The sequence below is a fragment of the Pyrgilauda ruficollis genome, unplaced genomic scaffold (genome assembly GCF_017590135.1).
Source record: "Pyrgilauda ruficollis isolate IOZ18807 unplaced genomic scaffold, ASM1759013v1 scaffold2, whole genome shotgun sequence".
Classification (NCBI taxonomy): Eukaryota; Metazoa; Chordata; class Aves; order Passeriformes; family Passeridae; genus Pyrgilauda; species Pyrgilauda ruficollis.
In genome coordinates, this window is record NW_024519206.1 from 20,036,866 (window position 1) to 20,054,498 (window position 17,633).

The following is a 17,633-nucleotide window of genomic DNA, read 5'->3' on the forward strand; positions in this document are numbered from 1 at the left end:
TAAATGCCAGCTTTTATAGGAAGAGAGCTCACTGAGCAGTGTTTTCAGTTGAAAAAGAAACAACCAATGTTTAAAATGATATTCAGGTTAATAGCAGTTATTCTTCACTGTTTCTTATGAAACAAGAACTATGGGGCAACTGGTTTAAAACCAGCACAAGAAACTACTTTCTCTTATGATTTACACTCATAAAACTCATTCTTATGGAGATGGGTTTGGATGCTAAATATCTAGAAGGATTAAAAAAGCATTTATTCTTGAAGAACCTTTAAACAAGGTTGAGCAAAGTATTTTGGGTGTATTTGAAGTTCACAAAGGCTCTAAACTTCTGGCTCCTCAAAGACTATTTTTACTTTATTGATTAATTAATCCCTCCCCTGTTCTTAGTCTTTCTCTAAACACCTACTTGTGGAAGGAATTAAGTGCTGGTCTAGAAAGACCTTTGGCTTAACCTATGGTATAGCTTTTCATATACTAAGGATTCCTTCTTCTTAGTCAAACAGTGTGGTTGAGTCAAACTCTGACACAGTTTGCAACTTTTATATTGTATTGAAGCAAAAGAATGTGTCATTCTTCTCATCACCTTTCCCTTCCTAATTTGTACATATTGCAGCCTAGCAGAGCTGGACAACCTTTCATAGCAATCTTGATATGAGTGAGCTCCTAACCTCATTTGCTTTAAGTTATTAATGGTCTTTAAAATGACTGAACCTGTGTTTATTTTACTAGCTAATGGTTTGTCCCAGTAGAGCTAGAGTTCAGGGTAATACACACTGACTTAGTCTGATGCAATACCACATGATGTATGCCTTGTTACAAGTATTCTTAATTACCTATTTATTAATGCAACCTGCATGATGAAGGTTCACACTGTTTCCAAGGTAACACAGCTGCTATGTTACAGTCCTCCTTTAGAACATTACTTCCACTCTCTGACCAAATCAAAATTTTGCTTCTTTTATTAAGAATCCAAAAGAATCAAAATAACTCATTATTTATCCCACCCTTTAGAAAGCAAAACATCCAGTAAGATAACAAATTCAGTACTCTTCACTCTTCTCAGGAAACAGAGACCTTTCTCTGTCCTTTGCTAAACTACACAGTTTTAGCTTCTAGAACAAGGTCAGCTCATAATCCATTTGCTAACTTATGTTTCCTGGACACATTGGTTTGGGTTTCTCTACCATTTACCATCTCCATGGTTTCTCTACCATTACCATCCTAGTAAACAGTTTTCTCAAATTACTTTCCAATTTATTTTCATCTCCTTCCACCACTAGGTTTCCACAGAACTTTCCACTATCACAATTGCATGGAGGAATTTAGCTATATGGTCTACAGAAACTATTTCTGCCCAGCCTACATTCAACTGTTGAACATTGAAATGTCCCAAGGCTTGCTCAGCTGTACCATCTCTCCTTTCTTGCCCTACAGAGTCCTTCTGAGACACTGCTTCATTTCACTTGAGCCTTGGAGACTAAATCCATCTGTCACTAAACTGTAGGCAATGCTTATGGCAAAAACATACCACTGTGCACTTCTTTCCCCACTGTCTAGAGGTGTCAGCATCAGAATGACTGGAACATTACCCCTGAAGTTCATCTCATGCCATGGTAACACCTGCACCAAGCCTGCTGTCACTAAGGCTTCCCAATTGTCCACAGCAACTGGAAGGAGTGAATGTAGCAGGCGGAACAGTATGCACCAGCATGTCCTTCAGTCCTTTCTTAGATTCAGTGTCATAGGTTCCTGGGTTTGAAGGTTTAAAAGAAGCAGTGACTCTCTAATCAGGCCTTTTAAATAACACAGTACAACAATTGTAATATTCTCCCTTATATAGTTGTTAGAAGTAACCAGCACATCATCCATGAGTAGCAGGCTTCTCACCCGACGATTTCAAGACCTCAGAGAAACAGTCACTAACTCTTCAGTCTGCCAACTTTAGCTTTGCTTTGCTGAGTATCCATCTTATCCTCCCTCCGTGGTGCATATAAGCCCGCAATGTACGCCAAACATGCTGCTTTGCCACACTTCATCCCGTTGTCGGCAGCTTCTCATCCACCAGCATAACCACCGGTCTAACCCCACTCAGCTCAAAGCTGGTGACAAGGGAAACAGCCAAGAGAGACATGGCATATGGCAAAGAGCACCCAAACTACCTTTACTGCCAGGAACACTGAGCCTAGGAGACAGGCACTTGCCTGCAGGTTAATATACTCAACCACAAGGCACTGCATGTGGGCTGAGGCTTCTGCTGTCACGGCTAGACTCTCACAGCTTGTTTACCCAGCTACAGTGCACTGCTCTGTAATTTGCAGGTTACACCAGCTGAAACAAAACTTGATCAAAATGGCTGATCCTCTGGAATACAAACTTTGGGATGGTTAGCTGGAGAAAATGCTAGTTTATATTATGCATGTTATGTATATATTTGCATTGGATGTCATTAAATGTGCATGAGGAAGTGATGTGTATGACAACCATGACAAAAGGCATTTTCTGCATGTCTAGAATCAACCCTTTGAACTGCAACGGGAAACAAACACAGTACATAAAGAAACTAAGTGAGCACAAAAAATGAAGTGAGCACAAATATCACTTACACTATATACTGTGTATTTTAGCTAGTGAGAACAGCTTTATTCTGTGCCAGCTCATCTTCGAACAGTTTTTATAGGCAGTCACAAATACAGTTCTTCAAAATAAATTCATTCATACACTGAGGCCAGAAGAAAACCCTGTGATTATCCAGCATAACCAGCTGGATAACAGAAACCCTTTTTGGTTTGATGTTGGATTACAGATAAATGTCGATATACCAAATGTTAACAGTCTCCAGGCATTTTTACTGCCCGTTTTTCTAGCTCTGTGGTTAAACATTTAGGGATTTGAAAAGCATACTAGCCCACTAAAGGTCAAATTCAGATCCAAGACCAAACTGAGGGTATTCAGTGTTGGTCTCATATCTCAAACCAGTGCTAAAGCTCTCTTTTATCCCACTTTTTTTTTTTTTTGAGAGCTGAGTGGTTCCAATGGAATCTGCCATATTTCAAATTTATTATTCATAAGGCATGAGGCCATATATCAGTGTAATAACACTCAGCTTTCTAAATAAGATATCTCTTATTTATCTCTTATTTATCTCTTATCACCTGTAATCTTATGCCTAAACTGCAAAACCATTTGCACATCCAAAAAATATTGCTATAGAGCATTTATGTTGCAGAGTGTGTATTTATTGATAAAATAATGCTAGTTTATGCCACTTGGGTTCTGGTCTCACACTCCACCAAGAGCAATTCGTGTAATTGTTTGATATCAGCAAGCAGTATCTTACAGATTAAAAACAAGTCTCGTTCAAATTGGACTGCTCTCTAAGCCCATTACTTACCTACAGCAGAGCTCTGTTTCACTCACATCATCTTTAAAACTACTCTGTAGGTAATGTAAGAATCCAGCACACAATAAGATGACAGTTAAAAAAAAAACAACAAAAAAAACTATGCACTAGAAATCAAAACCAAAACACAAACATTTAAGATTTTTTGGCACTGAGGAAAGGAGGAAATGTTCAGTCAATAAAATTTTCCAACAACTACTTATGCAGAAAGTACTTCTGATTACTAATTTCAGTCTCCATTCTGTAAGCAGATTCATCTACAGAAACCTAATTAAAACAAATACAAGTTTCTAATGCAACATAACTGCCTCCTTTTTTGCTTACAAATCTGCATTAAGAATACTCATTTATTTCAATATGTGGGATTAAAATATATAGACATGACAAATGACAGAGTCTGCTTGAAATACTTACTGAAGCTGCAGAATCTCATATTAAAACATGCGTAACACTCACTCCATTTTTCAGGCAATATTTTGGAAGCTGTGCAGACTTATACAGATTTCATAAGTTCTTTATGAGTACTGTAAATACACAAAAAAGTAAGACCTTTAGAGCAAGTCATGACACCTATATTTTAACTATTTTTTACTATCAAAATAAATCTCAGGTAAATTCAATAAACTACTGAAATATATTTTACCACTCAGTTCTAAATTTTAGCTCCTACTAATAAAAGCCAGTCACTAAGCACATAAAAGGGAGTAAAAGGCAGTAAAACTTGGGGTTTTGTTACAGTGTGGGGTTTTGTAGTTTTGGGGGTCATACTTTAATTAACTGTAGAATATGTGAGGTGTGTAATAATCCCAAGCTGTGGATGACATCTTTTTTTGCCAGGGTTCACCACTGAGTGATTTTAAGTTTGGCTGATAACAGACAAATTATAATAGCTTGTGAAAACACATGAACCAAAATTTTCTCTCATATTACAATCACTAAGCTTAGCTTTAAAAACCCCAAACAAAACAAAACAAAAAAGGGATGTGCTGCATATTGCCCACCTCATGCAAATGTGGTCTGCAGTTTTAAAGCTGATATAACAGATAGGCAACATTATGTTCAATAGGATCCCACAGCACACACTGTTATCTTCCCTGATTTTGAAGAAGAGTACAAATTGGGGTTTCTAAAAGCCTGACAAGATCATTTATCCAATCCTCTTCTGGTTGCTGGACAGAAAAAGACAGGCATGGTTTTTTCTCCCTCTTCTCTGGTGAATTTGCTTGTAATGCTTACTCTCTCATGTCATACTCAGCCTTGACAGAAGTATCCAGTGGAGATAACCTCAAATATGCAGAGAGCTAAATTATGATTCTGTCCCTCTGGTTTCTAAAACTCAGCTTTCAGCTTTGATCTTTGACTTTTGAGAGTCTGTTCTGCAAAATAGAATGTGCATCCATATATGGCTTGATATGAGTATTTGCCATTATTTCAAAAGTAGAAACAAATATTAACTTTTTTTTTTTTTTAATAAGCACAGTATAAGTTCAGGAAGCAGACATTTTTCAGTTTAACTTTTCCTGACCTTGGCCTTTTCCATAGAGGATGCCTGGAACAGGCACTGTTAGCTGCAGTTCCACAAATCCAGACATGCTGAGCTCTGCCAGCTTCAATCAGTCATAAACTTCGCCCTACAATACTTTGTTACAGACAAAAATAGGGCTATACTTTCAGAAAATGAGGTAGCATTTAAGCCATGAAAGTTGATAAAACAGATTCCAGATGCTAGCAACCTGAAATGACAATGAGAGGAAGAATCTAAGAGTTTGCATATGCAGACAATTTTCTTCCTACTTTATAAGCTGCACAGGAGGCTGGAGAAATTTATTTTTCTGATATCCCATTTGTATGAAATGAAGGATATATTTAATCTTACTATGCTATTGGGGAAAAATAGAAAACAATTCTGGGGGACCTTGAAATCCTGATCAAGAGAGGTCAACCCCTGACTGCGAAGACAGGCATTGGATCTCTAAAATCATCTCACAAATATCTGAAACCTTCATCAGAAATGAAAATTTAAACAAACAATATAAAAAGCTTTGAATGGTCTCAATAAAAATTTTCCCTGTCCAGATATGTTCTCCATAGACTTTTCAATTCAAAATGCTTAATGAAAAACAAGTAGAAAGGATCTGAGGTTTTAGTATAAATATCAAATGGAATAGGAAAGGTCTTCAAAAGATCATGCACTGCTTGCTTTTTTTTTTTTTTTTTTTTTTAGTAAACTCCTTGAACAAAATCATCATCTAAAAGCTATAAATAAGCTCATACACAGCATGTGCTTCATAAACTAGAATAGGATCTTATTATGGGAAAACACAGCCCATACTAATTTAATCCGTTCCCAGATTCCTTCATGTCAGAAATAAAATTCGTACTGCTTTTTGTAGAGAAGGGCTTAGAATTGTATTTCTGACTGGGAAAAATGGGGTTTATGGGCAGAAACAAAGACAAGAATCAGCCAGTTGGAAAGAGGTTTAGATATTCATGTGTTTTTGCTAACAACACTGAGGTCTGCCACACCACATTCAGAGCACCAGCAAGGTCTTTGGCAGTTGCTATGGCCTTATTTTTGCCAGCAAGTTCTGTTCTAACCAAGTTTAGACAACACTTCTGATAGCAACAAAAGCGGCTGGTCTGCTTTAGAAACCCCAGTGGAGATGGAGCTGCTCCAGTGTCAGCCTAAGAGTGTAATGGGGTGTTTGCCAAAAAAGGCTAGGTTAGATGAAGTCTTCAGAGGCTACACACAAACCAAACGTGTCAAAATCCTGGCAGTTAACTGCCAGCAAGTTTATAACCCAGGAAGAAAAAGAAGACAAGTCTCCTGACATAACCACAGCATTTTCTCACTTTCATAGAGTTTCAGAAGGAATACTGAAGTTGTTTGATGATGCAGTGCATCAGAAATAAGTCAGAGGCCATCACCCAGGCAAGCATTTCAGGGTAATTTGAATCTTAGGAAAATATTACAATGGAAAACATACATAAGCAAGATAACCCAAGACATCACACAAGAAAGAAAAGGTTTTAAGGGAAAAAAGAGTATTCTCTGCATGAAAAGAAACTGATGAGCTGATGCCACAGATTTTAAGATTATTTTTCTTTAGTTTATAGCTTTGAAGGAAAATACCACTCCTATTTTTTTGCACAAACACAAATTTTATGCATAACGATTCTGACACATTCCTTGTACTCAAATAAACTTTCTTCACAGAGGATAGGAAGAGTGTTTGTGCATTCAGAGGTACTATGGCCTTATTAATTAATACATATGGGAAAAAATCTATGAAATAATTTCTTTCCACTTTGTTTTATTCCTAACATGTCTCTAACATAAAACAAGCATAACTCTATGCAATTGATTAAATGCAGTATGTGTCCTTCACACTTGAGTCTTGATAAAAGAAAAAAAAAATTAAATGAAGGAAAGGTAGAAAGATACTCTTGTATCAGCCTCTTTCTTGGGAAAATTCTCTACTTTAGTTCAAGCCAAAGGTTATTTGGCCAAGAGCAGTTTGCTTCAACGAAGATCAGGGCAATAGAAATAAACAGTGTAAATTCACAGAAAAAGGTGAATCTCCATTTGTAACATAAAACCAAGGCAGTACATTTTTCATTTACAATTGGTAACACAATGCAATTAATGTTTCTCCCTAGAAATAAATAGAATAAAGTTCTATTTTTCTCTGCCCTTAGCTGTCCAGGAATACACTCATGGAAGGACTGACCAGGAAGCATCACAGCTTCCTGTTTCACTGGTTACTGAACTTCCTGTGCATTCCCTCTACTGTTAGTGGCACCCTTTGGGAACAGCTGGACCTCTGAAAAAATTGTGCTACATAATGTAGAAGATAAAGAAATTCAAACCCAACTAGAATCGAAGTACTTAATGTAGTTATCTCTGCTATGCATCCTGTTTGCCAGAGTCTACCTAATGTCACATAGCATCAGAAATAAAATCAAAATACATATTTTAAAGGTTTAATCAAAGCTCTTACTCTTCAGAAATCCAGCAGACAATGTCAGGAAGTTCAAACACTGTTATACCATTTACACAAAAGCAATAGGTATCGTTGAAAGTAAAAATGACATTGAGAAGATCACCTTTTTACTGCGGCTGGTGCTGAAATACATGGTACATTTGGGCACCTCTTGTTAATACAGATCAAAGGAGGCAGTGAAAGTGCAGCATAGAAATGTAAGAAGTAAAATTGTGGTTTTATCTATGGTACAAGGTACATTAGACTATCTGTGGCTGAATGAAAATGGGAGAAACAAATTTGTTTTCTCATGAAGGAAAAGAATATTGAAATGCAGAACACAACTAAAAAGCTTCAGAAAGGGCTTAAAAGACTGGCAGGTTTAGAATTAAATCTGGGCACATTATTTAGACCTAGCTCAAGATCTACTCAGTCCAGAGCAAGGCTTCTAGCAGATGGATGGCAATTTAACTCAGCAGACATGACTGAAAATTCAAAATGTCAGTAAAAAGGAAAACTCGGTTATGAAGCTCAGCTCCGCAGGGTGCCAAGGAATATGCTTACAAAGCTCAAAATCAAAGTCAAGCAAAATACCACATGAAGCCTTGCATTCTCTGATAGCCAGCACAATCTAGGAAAACATGTCATAAAATGCATGTAGGAAGAAGCAAAACATCTAATACATTTTGTCATTTTGCAAGGGTGTACAGCGGAGTGCATAACATCAAAAAGGAGACAATGAGGGCCTCATTAAATCTAATTAATTCCTCACAGGAGTTCTACCAGGAGATTAATAGACTGCCAGCTAGAAAGCAATGGGAAATTTATTGCTTTGTGCACCAGTGTCCATCTTAAAACCAATGTATTGCCAAAACTGCAGAGTTTCTAATAAAAAGCCACTAATCATAGAAGTAAAGCAGTAGGACCTAGACTTCACAGTGGTTAACTCTCCCCACAGACATAATACATGAATTAGGTTATATTTCTATAAATTATAACAGCATCAAAGGAAAGAAAAGCCCCAACTTTTGGTTTTAAAGTAATTCATATCCTTGGTCTTACTAAGGAGGCCATGCTCAGATGCAAAAAGGGAAAGCAAAATAATTCAGATTATTATGAAGACATCTTCCTGGATAAGTATAAAAGCCTTCACAGAGTATTGAAAAGAGCTGGAAAAGTTCAAGAATTTCAGATTTCATGCCTCCAGAAAAGTTCCCCTTGACCTACCATAGCATGAGAAGAGAACCCAAATGCATTATTTTGGGAGCCACAGAGCAATCAGAAGAACTAAAAAAGCAAAAACATTTCAGTATCATTGAAAAGGATATTCCACTTAGGCATGGATTCCAAAGAATTCAGCAAATATTTAAAAAAGAAACATGGTCCATTTCCTCAAAAGGGAAGAACACTCAGGGAATGTGGCTGATGCCAAGGATTTTTCTTCACTGAATGCATACTCAAAATTGCCTGTACACATCTGCAACAGCCCATCCTACAAAGCTTATATATTTCACTCTTCCCTGTGAGTAAATGCTAAATAATATTTTTCTTTAATCCAATAGTCTAATTAAATTTCCAAGGTTTCAAGGTGCAAGAAAGTGCCCAGTTAATGTGGTAATTAATGACTAGAAAGCCAGCTTTCCATTACATAATTATTTGGACAGCTCACACACTTCAGAAGACTTCTAACTGTATTACTGATGATAAATGTTGAATGGTCAAAGCCTGTGTGTGTTGTGCATGTTTTACTGCCCTCAAGGCCAACACACTAAACAGTTTAAAACATTCAAATACTCTCGCAAACTTGAAAGTTAAGCCATAAACTACTACATTCTATTAAACCACTGTTATTACAGCAGATTAATTAGTCATGCCATGGAGTTTATGGGTGCACAGACAAAAAACTGACAATGCATCATCTCTACTAGCAGCAAATATGAGGATCTGAATGTCCAAGAAAATTGATAACATTTCTTCTGAAAGATGCAGCAAGTTATATAGCAGTTAAGAAAATAAATACAAATAACAAGAGGTTTCATTATCTCCTGAGTTAATATATTTTTCAATACAAATGTTTTCTACACCATTTTGTTATCCATTCTTATGTATTAGGTATAAACTAGAAGGAGAGCAGAGGAGACAAGTTTGCAGAGATGAGGATAACTATAGAGAGGATAATCACTTCGTGCTAATAATTTAAAAATAATTTTTTTTTAACTAATGGATACAAATTAGGCTATCAAACAGTAATAAAGCCTGTCCTTCACATAAAATCATAGCTATATTCTTTTGAGACACTACTTCGTGGCACGCCATTGATTCACAAAGTGGATTTATGCAAATGAAAGTGGATTTATCCCTTATGTTCTACTGAAGATATCCACTGGTATTTACTGATATCTGGTGTTATCTATTGATATCTGTCTACTGATATTTACTGGGTTTATTTCCTAGCAGTGGTGCCAAAACTCAGCCCTTCCTCACCCTATTTATTAATCAACATGATTGCATCTTATAAGCCCATCCTTTATGCCTGCACAATCCTATCTGCAACAAACAAGTTGCATGAGCTTTGGAGATTAATACTTTGAGTTCTAGAACATTATTTTAAGTCTAAAAATCACATTAGTATATATAAACATTACAAAAAAATGAAGTTTTCCTTCATAGAAAATAGATAGAAAATAGATGTCTATCCAAAATTGAAGAACACACTGCCCAGGTGAGTGGCTGAGTCACCTTCCCTGGAGTTACATAAAAGGCATGCAGATGTGGTGCTTAGAGACACGGTTTAGTGATGGTCTTAGCAGTACTGAGTTAATGGTTGTACTCAGTGATCTTAGAGGCCTTTTCCAGCATAAATGATTCTGGGCTTCTATTAAAATCAAATTTGTGATGGAATTGTTAACATCACCATAGTTCATAGTTATTTTTCCAAGCACTTGTTGGTATTCTTTTTTCTTTTGCTTCTCCTGCACCCAAGTAGCCAACTAAGGCATCACTCAGGAATTTGGAATTCAGAGCACTTTTGAAAATATCCCTGTTGAGCAGGGGCCTAAGTTGGCTGCTAAAACCTGTGAAGCTATCCATAAACTACAGATTATTAGATTTTTAGATTTTAGATTTTGCTAAAGAAGGATGCCCCAGTCTTTCTTAAACGTAAAAGCTGGAGACTCAAATTAAGTCCAAATTAAGTCCAAAGTGGGATATTAATTCAACTCATTCATTAACTTTAAGAATCACAATAAAAGATGACATATTCACTGCCTGTAAACTTCACTTTGTACTACATCTTGTTCAGAAACATTTGGTCTAATGCTTCTGTTGTCTCTATCTTGTCTTTTGCTTCGTCAGTTTGCATACAAACTCTAATCCAATAAAGTTCCCATACGTTTGAACTTCAGCGGCATGGGACAGGTTTATTGCCAGAAAACAGCAACTCCCTCTAGTGCCAAAGGTGCTTCCTCTCTTACAGCACACTAAATCGACTCCTGTGAAAGTCCTTCATTGCTAATAAATGTTGTGATCTTGTTAAAAAGTAGCATTCAAAAGTCTTTTTCCTGTTAGTGTGTTTTGTTGTATCTGCCGACACAAGTGTTAACAGGAACTAAAATTTAATAGAAACAAAAATAACTCCTGTGTTTGCAAAATAGGACACACTTGGACATTGATGATTTTTTTTTTCTTGAAACACATGATGTTAAGCACACTGAAAAGCTTTGGTTTACCTACTCAAGCCCAATCAGACTGGCACTAAAAGCTGGCCCTCTGCCATCTTTGAAAACTGTTTCAGAACCCCGTGGCTGTTACAATTTATGGCAAGTGTATGATTTCCAAGCAAACCACCACGTTGAAATCAGTCACAGTTACTCGGGATGCTAAATTTGTCCGAGGTGTTGATAATCAAGCAGGTTAATATGCATGGGATCTACCACAGAATAACAAAGCAGAAAGTTGCAAGCCGTATGGGAGTTTGTATCCTCTGAAGAGAAGATAAATAAAACTCCTATGCCCTTGAGTTACAAACTAGCTGCTACAGATCAGTTCCACTCGGGGCATTCCATGCTGGCTTGGTGTGCTGATAAGCAGGTTTGCACGCTGCTGGCACTGCTAGACTGCACATACTGGATACAAGGGTTACTGGAGTTGTCACACTCAATGCAGAGAAGCTTTGTGTACATTAGGATTGCACAGCTTGCTTTGTTTTCTGAGGCACAGCAATGGAACAGCACGAAACTAAGTGGTAAAGGCAAAAAACCAGCACAGTGCTGGGAAGAAATAAGGTTATACCTCATTAAAGGTGTCCTGCAGGGAAGCTGTCCTGCCTCCATCACAGAGGGGGGACTAGCCTGCAATGCTAGATCTGCCCTCCATCCTTTGCTAACTTGCATGGGTGGAAAAGAATAGGAGATGGGGCTTATAGGAAAGATCTCACTAGAAACTCCCATAACAATAATCCAAAATTAGATCATGACCTGATGTCCAAAAATATGTGGTTTTAGACCTTTACAGGGTCACTTACCATGACCTACTATGCAGAAAAAGATGAACACAGGAAACAAGGAGCTGCCCAGCTGTCTTTGGGTCAGAAGCTGAGGTACAAGCTGTCTCTCCTGTAGTGTATGTGGTGACCACTTGCAAAGCAGACAAGTACAGGGCAATATCCATGCCCTGTACAGTATCAAGAGCAGCAACATCTGTATCTGTTTGCTGCAGTGTGGCAGAGTTCTGTACAGTGAATCAGCTAAAATAGCACAAAGTCAGCATTCAGAGCATAAGGATCTCTACAGAGCAAATAGAAGGGATGTAGACAGTGGGGCCATGAAATGACATGTCTATCCCAGTGCAAGTGTCAAGTGCAATTTGGCTTTCTTACTCCTGCAGCCTACATTTTTTTTTTTTTTTTAACCTGGGATCACTGACACCCTGTGAGTCCCACATAGTAGAACTACTGCAGACTGTTTTGGTTTACACAACTGATAGTCCACAACCTGGTGTTCATCAACCATCCTGGCTTGGTAGTCAGCTCAAAGGCTCACAAACATCTGTCCTGCTACAAAAAACACCATTATGAGAAGGTTACCTGAGATTTAACCAAGTAACCAGCCTGACTGCCCAGGTGGAGCCATGGGATAAGGTGATCCTTTTAAGTCTCCCAAGAATCTCTTAAGGCTATTGGAAATAGATTTCAATACCTGTTAGGTATTTTATGGCTAACAAAACACTGCTTGATGTAGTTGTTGGAGTTTTTACATCTTACATGAATAGTTAGCAAGCTGCTTTTTACTAAATACTATATACAACAGTACAGATACACATTTGGTTTATCCTACCTGGTTTACTTTCAATTTAATCTCACATAATCATAGTACTAGCGAATAAGAAGGTATTTTCACTTCCAGCCTTAAATATTTTTTGTAATCAGGAATAATTTGCACCTTTTACATACCTTTCTTGCATGAATGAGTCATGTAACCATTGTTACTTGATATGGCCCTAATCCTGCATAATTTTATTCAAATAAACTGGTTCTGTGGTTGCTTAAACAAATAAAGTCAGTTAGAAATACAAATAAACTGCCTTTCTGTGCAGCTGATCATTGTCCTGTTGTTAGTCTCACTCCTTCTCTCAGCAATGCAGGATCAGCACAGGTGCATCCACATAACAGTGAGGGCTGAGCTGAAATGCAGCTCCTGAGACAACGGGTGGCGTGTGCATGGATGGAAATGTGCATCCTAGTCTCATGTGAGCCTTCTCACAGCTGTCTCCTGACCTAGCTGTTTACAGAGCAGCCTGATCCAACATTACACAGCTGTGCCGCACCATCGTTACCTGCCAACAGAGGCAGCCAAAGCCTGGGAGATGGGGAAGACGTTCCAGAGAAGGCTCATGGAAAATGATGGTTACAGATTGGTCAAGATAACTAAAACCTGTGGGCCTACTGATGGCCCTGGCAGCAGCTGAGTTAAAATGTTCTGTAAAGACTTTTCTAGCTACTCATTTCCATTTAAAAATTGAGTACCCTTTTTATATTTTTTTCTCCTTGCTACATCAAATATTCACCAGTCCATGCACACCGAGGCTGTCATTTTGCTTAAAATGAACCAAGTTACTTTCTGATTTTAGTACTTTACACTGACTGTTTCATAGCGAATTCCTATTTTTTATTGTTGCATAGTGTTTACATGATGAAAAACACATTCCATGGTTCTCAGTTCAGTCTTTCCTGATAGACATGACAGTTCACTAATTTGCTTCAAAAAAATGACAATGGCGTGTAACCAAATTTGAATGACAACAAAAAAAAAAAATCAATTTTGGAACTGCATACAATTTCACATAGTCTATGTCAATAAAAGCTATTAAGCAGTAACAAACTGACTTTCAGAGACAGCTATTGAAAGCACCAGCTAAGCATATTATTGACTAGCAGGGACTGCTGGGCACAATTACTTCTAAAAAAATCAGTCAATACATCTTCCTACAATAACTTCATCTGAATGTTTTCTTTAGGCTACATAAGGCTGAATATATGCTATATGAAGAGAAATGAGGACATACATATATAACTCAACATTCCCTGTGTTAATGGAAATGCCTTTACTGTCTCAATCCTTATTTTAGAAGTTCCAAACTTCACGTCTTATGTTACTAAAAACTTGGGAAGAACTGTTATTGTCTTTTCAGAAACCTGGAAGTCTAGTTGCATGCCAGTTAAAATTCATTCTAAATGTACTAATAGTCACTGGAGCATAGCAGAGAGAGATTCTAAGTGATCTGTCCTGATTCCAGATCACTGGACAGCACATCAGATTCCATTACGGCTGAGAGAACCGTGCACTTAGCTGTGTTTCCCATCTTGTGAATGTCGCTGACATCCATGAACTTATGATTCCATGATTCAACTGACCAGTCAGACACTTTACATCTTGACCAGCTAGAACCAGTTTTCACTTCAAGTCCAGATACTTTACTCTCAGATCCTTCACTGTAACAACGTGCTGGTGCCAAGTGCCCCTCCAGAGCTGCCCAGAGTCAGCATGATGATAGGGCACAGCACTGTACTCAGCAATCCAAGAAACCAGTAGTAGTTAATCCTGACTACTGCTTGTTAGGAGCTTGCAAGCCCACTTAGAGCTCTCTTACATTAAAAAGTGGAGGCAATGATGCCAGTGAATGTGCAGCAGATCTGCAGCTATCTGTGGCAAACAAAGAAGTACAAAACTTCCACTCAAGTTAAAGCAGAATTTTCCTATTTGAAGCATTCTATGGTTAATTATATACAAAGACAGATGAGAACAATTATATTACATGGACATTAGCTGGTGCAGTTTACCTAAAGAACTAGATTGTAATTAATTTGGCTTTTTTCCTCCCTCAATAATCTCTTTGCAAACCACAGGGGGAAAAAATGCCACATGATTAAAACCTTTTTGACTAATAAAAGTGATAAACAGTAAATAATTTCAATTTACTCATCTTAAACCGCATTTATGCACTATATGTGCCTGATAATAGCTTATACAGCTACAGGAACACAGTTCCATGGATTGAGGCTGCACTACTACTCCCCCAGTAGTGGGAGGCTCATTTTAGAGTTTTTTAAGAGATCCTCTCACTGCACTGTCTGGAAGACAGAGAAACTACTGAGCAAGAGTTATCCACGAAGCAGAACCCAATGAGGAGAGCAGGACATAGCTGGAATAAGTACCAGACTAGAGGCACCAGTTAATCTCTAGCAGCTGTAAGGGTCACATCAGAGATGCTGATCTATGCATTGCAAATTTAAGGCTTTATTAAATCTGACTGTTAAACAGAAGGGAACTAAACCTACATTCCTGCATCATCATTCCTACACCATTTTCCTAGCTTCCAAAGAAAAAGCTTGTTATTGTATGCTTTGCTGAGGAAAGGTTAGAAAGAAAGCATTCTCTGCATGCCATCGAGTGGTTCAGTGAGAAAGCTGAGATGGCTAGTTAAATTTCAAGAGGAATGGAAGGTGAGAAGAGAAGAGAAGAGAAGAGAAGAGAAGAGAAGAGAAGAGAAGAGAAGAGAAGAGAAGAGAAGAGAAGATTTGAGGTAATGTGCACTTCAAAGAACAAGGGAAAAATCTTCATCTCTAGAGCAAAACTTGCCTTTATTTTTTGTTTTGTAAGGAATAGACTTTAATGCTGTTTATATATACTACTACAGAGCAATGACAAACAAATCTTCTAAAAATAGTTCTCCACTGCCTAATGATTGTAGGCAAGAAACAATTTCCTGGCAGACACCCATATTTGCAAAGATCATTTTTGTATATTGCCCTCAGCCCACATAATTCTGTCTCCATTTTATATTTAGACTCTGTATTCCAGAATACAAATCTAATAGCACTAAATTGCTTAGTTGGATATTTGACTTCTTACTGTGGGCTGAGACAGTCATTCAACAGTTTAAGTTAGAAAAGCACATAAACACAGCTGATTCTCCTTTCTGATTTTCTGCATGGACAGCAGAAATGACAACTTTTGTATTAGCATAAGGTGGGGGAAGAAAGTGCAGAAAGGGGAATGGACAATTGAGGGAGGCTTACAATTATCAGCCTTTTTATTGACAAAAAATGTTTATCATGCTATGACCTTAATTAATAGAGATGTGACACAGAAATTTAATGGAGTAACCTGCAACAAATTACCTGAAAGAAGTTGTGCAGGAAAAAACAGTACCAGTATAACATGTAAGATACAGACAGGTCTTTATGAATCTGAAATCATATATTTCTTCTTCAGATTTCTCCTTATTTTTTAAGCTTTATAATCTGTGCTTGACCTAGGTTCACAGCTAGATTAAAATTGTATTAATCTTGTAAGGTCTGCCAAAATGCAATATGATAGAGCTGAAAACATTCTTTCTTCTTTGAGCATAGAGGTGTAATCTGTTTAGAAGACTGACTTATTTTGAAGGTGCTTGCATGAGGTGGGTAGTTCTCTAAACATAAAGCAATGTAAGGAAAAGCAAAATAGATTTTAACCCACAAATTTTATTTCTTTCCTCATTAACTTTTTATCCTCAAAAATGCAGATTTGGCAGTCAAAATAGAACAGGACTGGAAAGACAAATCTTTTAATAAAGTTGCGGAGACCTGACAAAATAAGCACAGATAAGAAGTGGGAAAACAGGTTATGTGAAGAAAGAATGAATAGGGAGTGGATGTGAAGGGGAGGGAAGGTAAAATATTTGTGCTTCTTAGCATTTCCTGGCCTTCATCTACACTTCTTTTTGCAGGACTTCAAAGTTACCCAGAAGTCACTGGAAATAAAATCCCAAAAGCTAAAAGTCAAACCTAACTCCTTCTCATCCTGTACACCTTCAAGAGTCAAAGACTGGGACTTTTTAAATTTAATTATTCAGTTACATCTGTGTTTGTTTAATTTAGGCAGGATCTCATCCTCAGGTCTGTATTTGAGATGCTTTAGAAACTGAGGTGCCTTCAGAAAGTATTAATTATTATATCTTAATCTGCTTCCCCTTGAGGTCACCTACTCAGAGAGGCTAAGCTATGCTGCTTAATCCATATCCATAGACAGGAATTTACAGTACTAAAGGAGTCACAGAATTTTATAAGTCACACACTCTCACAACAGCACATACATAAAAGAAATTCCTAGAATATCACCAGAATTTAGAATGACTCAAAATGTGTTTCAAGATATTAACATGTTCTGGTGAAATAATTTTCTAATTACATGTAACTCAGATTCTTATATTTTGTGCAGAATACTAAGAATAAACTAACAGAAAACTGCTATTTAATGCATTTAATTATATCCTAAGAAAACTTTTCTTTCTAATGCATTCAACAAGAAAATCAGCCTATTTAAGGGAAAATTTCCAAGTACATAATCAAGACTCTTTTTCAAAAGCTTGCAATTGAAGCTAAATATTTTGTATTACTGTAGCTCTTCTGTATTTTGCACTTGCCAGATGTTTCTTCTTTGTACAGGACTCTTTGCCATTGTAGTTTAGCACTGACGTATCTTATTATCTCTGGGTACTGAGTTTTGAAAGGAGCTTGTCAGGTGCTTGGATAAATGCTTGGATCGTCAGACAAATAGAGATCTCCCCAAAAAAAGGGGAACAGGCATCCTAGCAATATCTAGAATAGTTAAAATAGATCAATACATTAAGCTGTAAGCACAGTGACTCTGCCTATAAGTAGTCTACAACATGCAACTAGAGAGTATCAGAGCTTTATGCTGCCCTTTCAT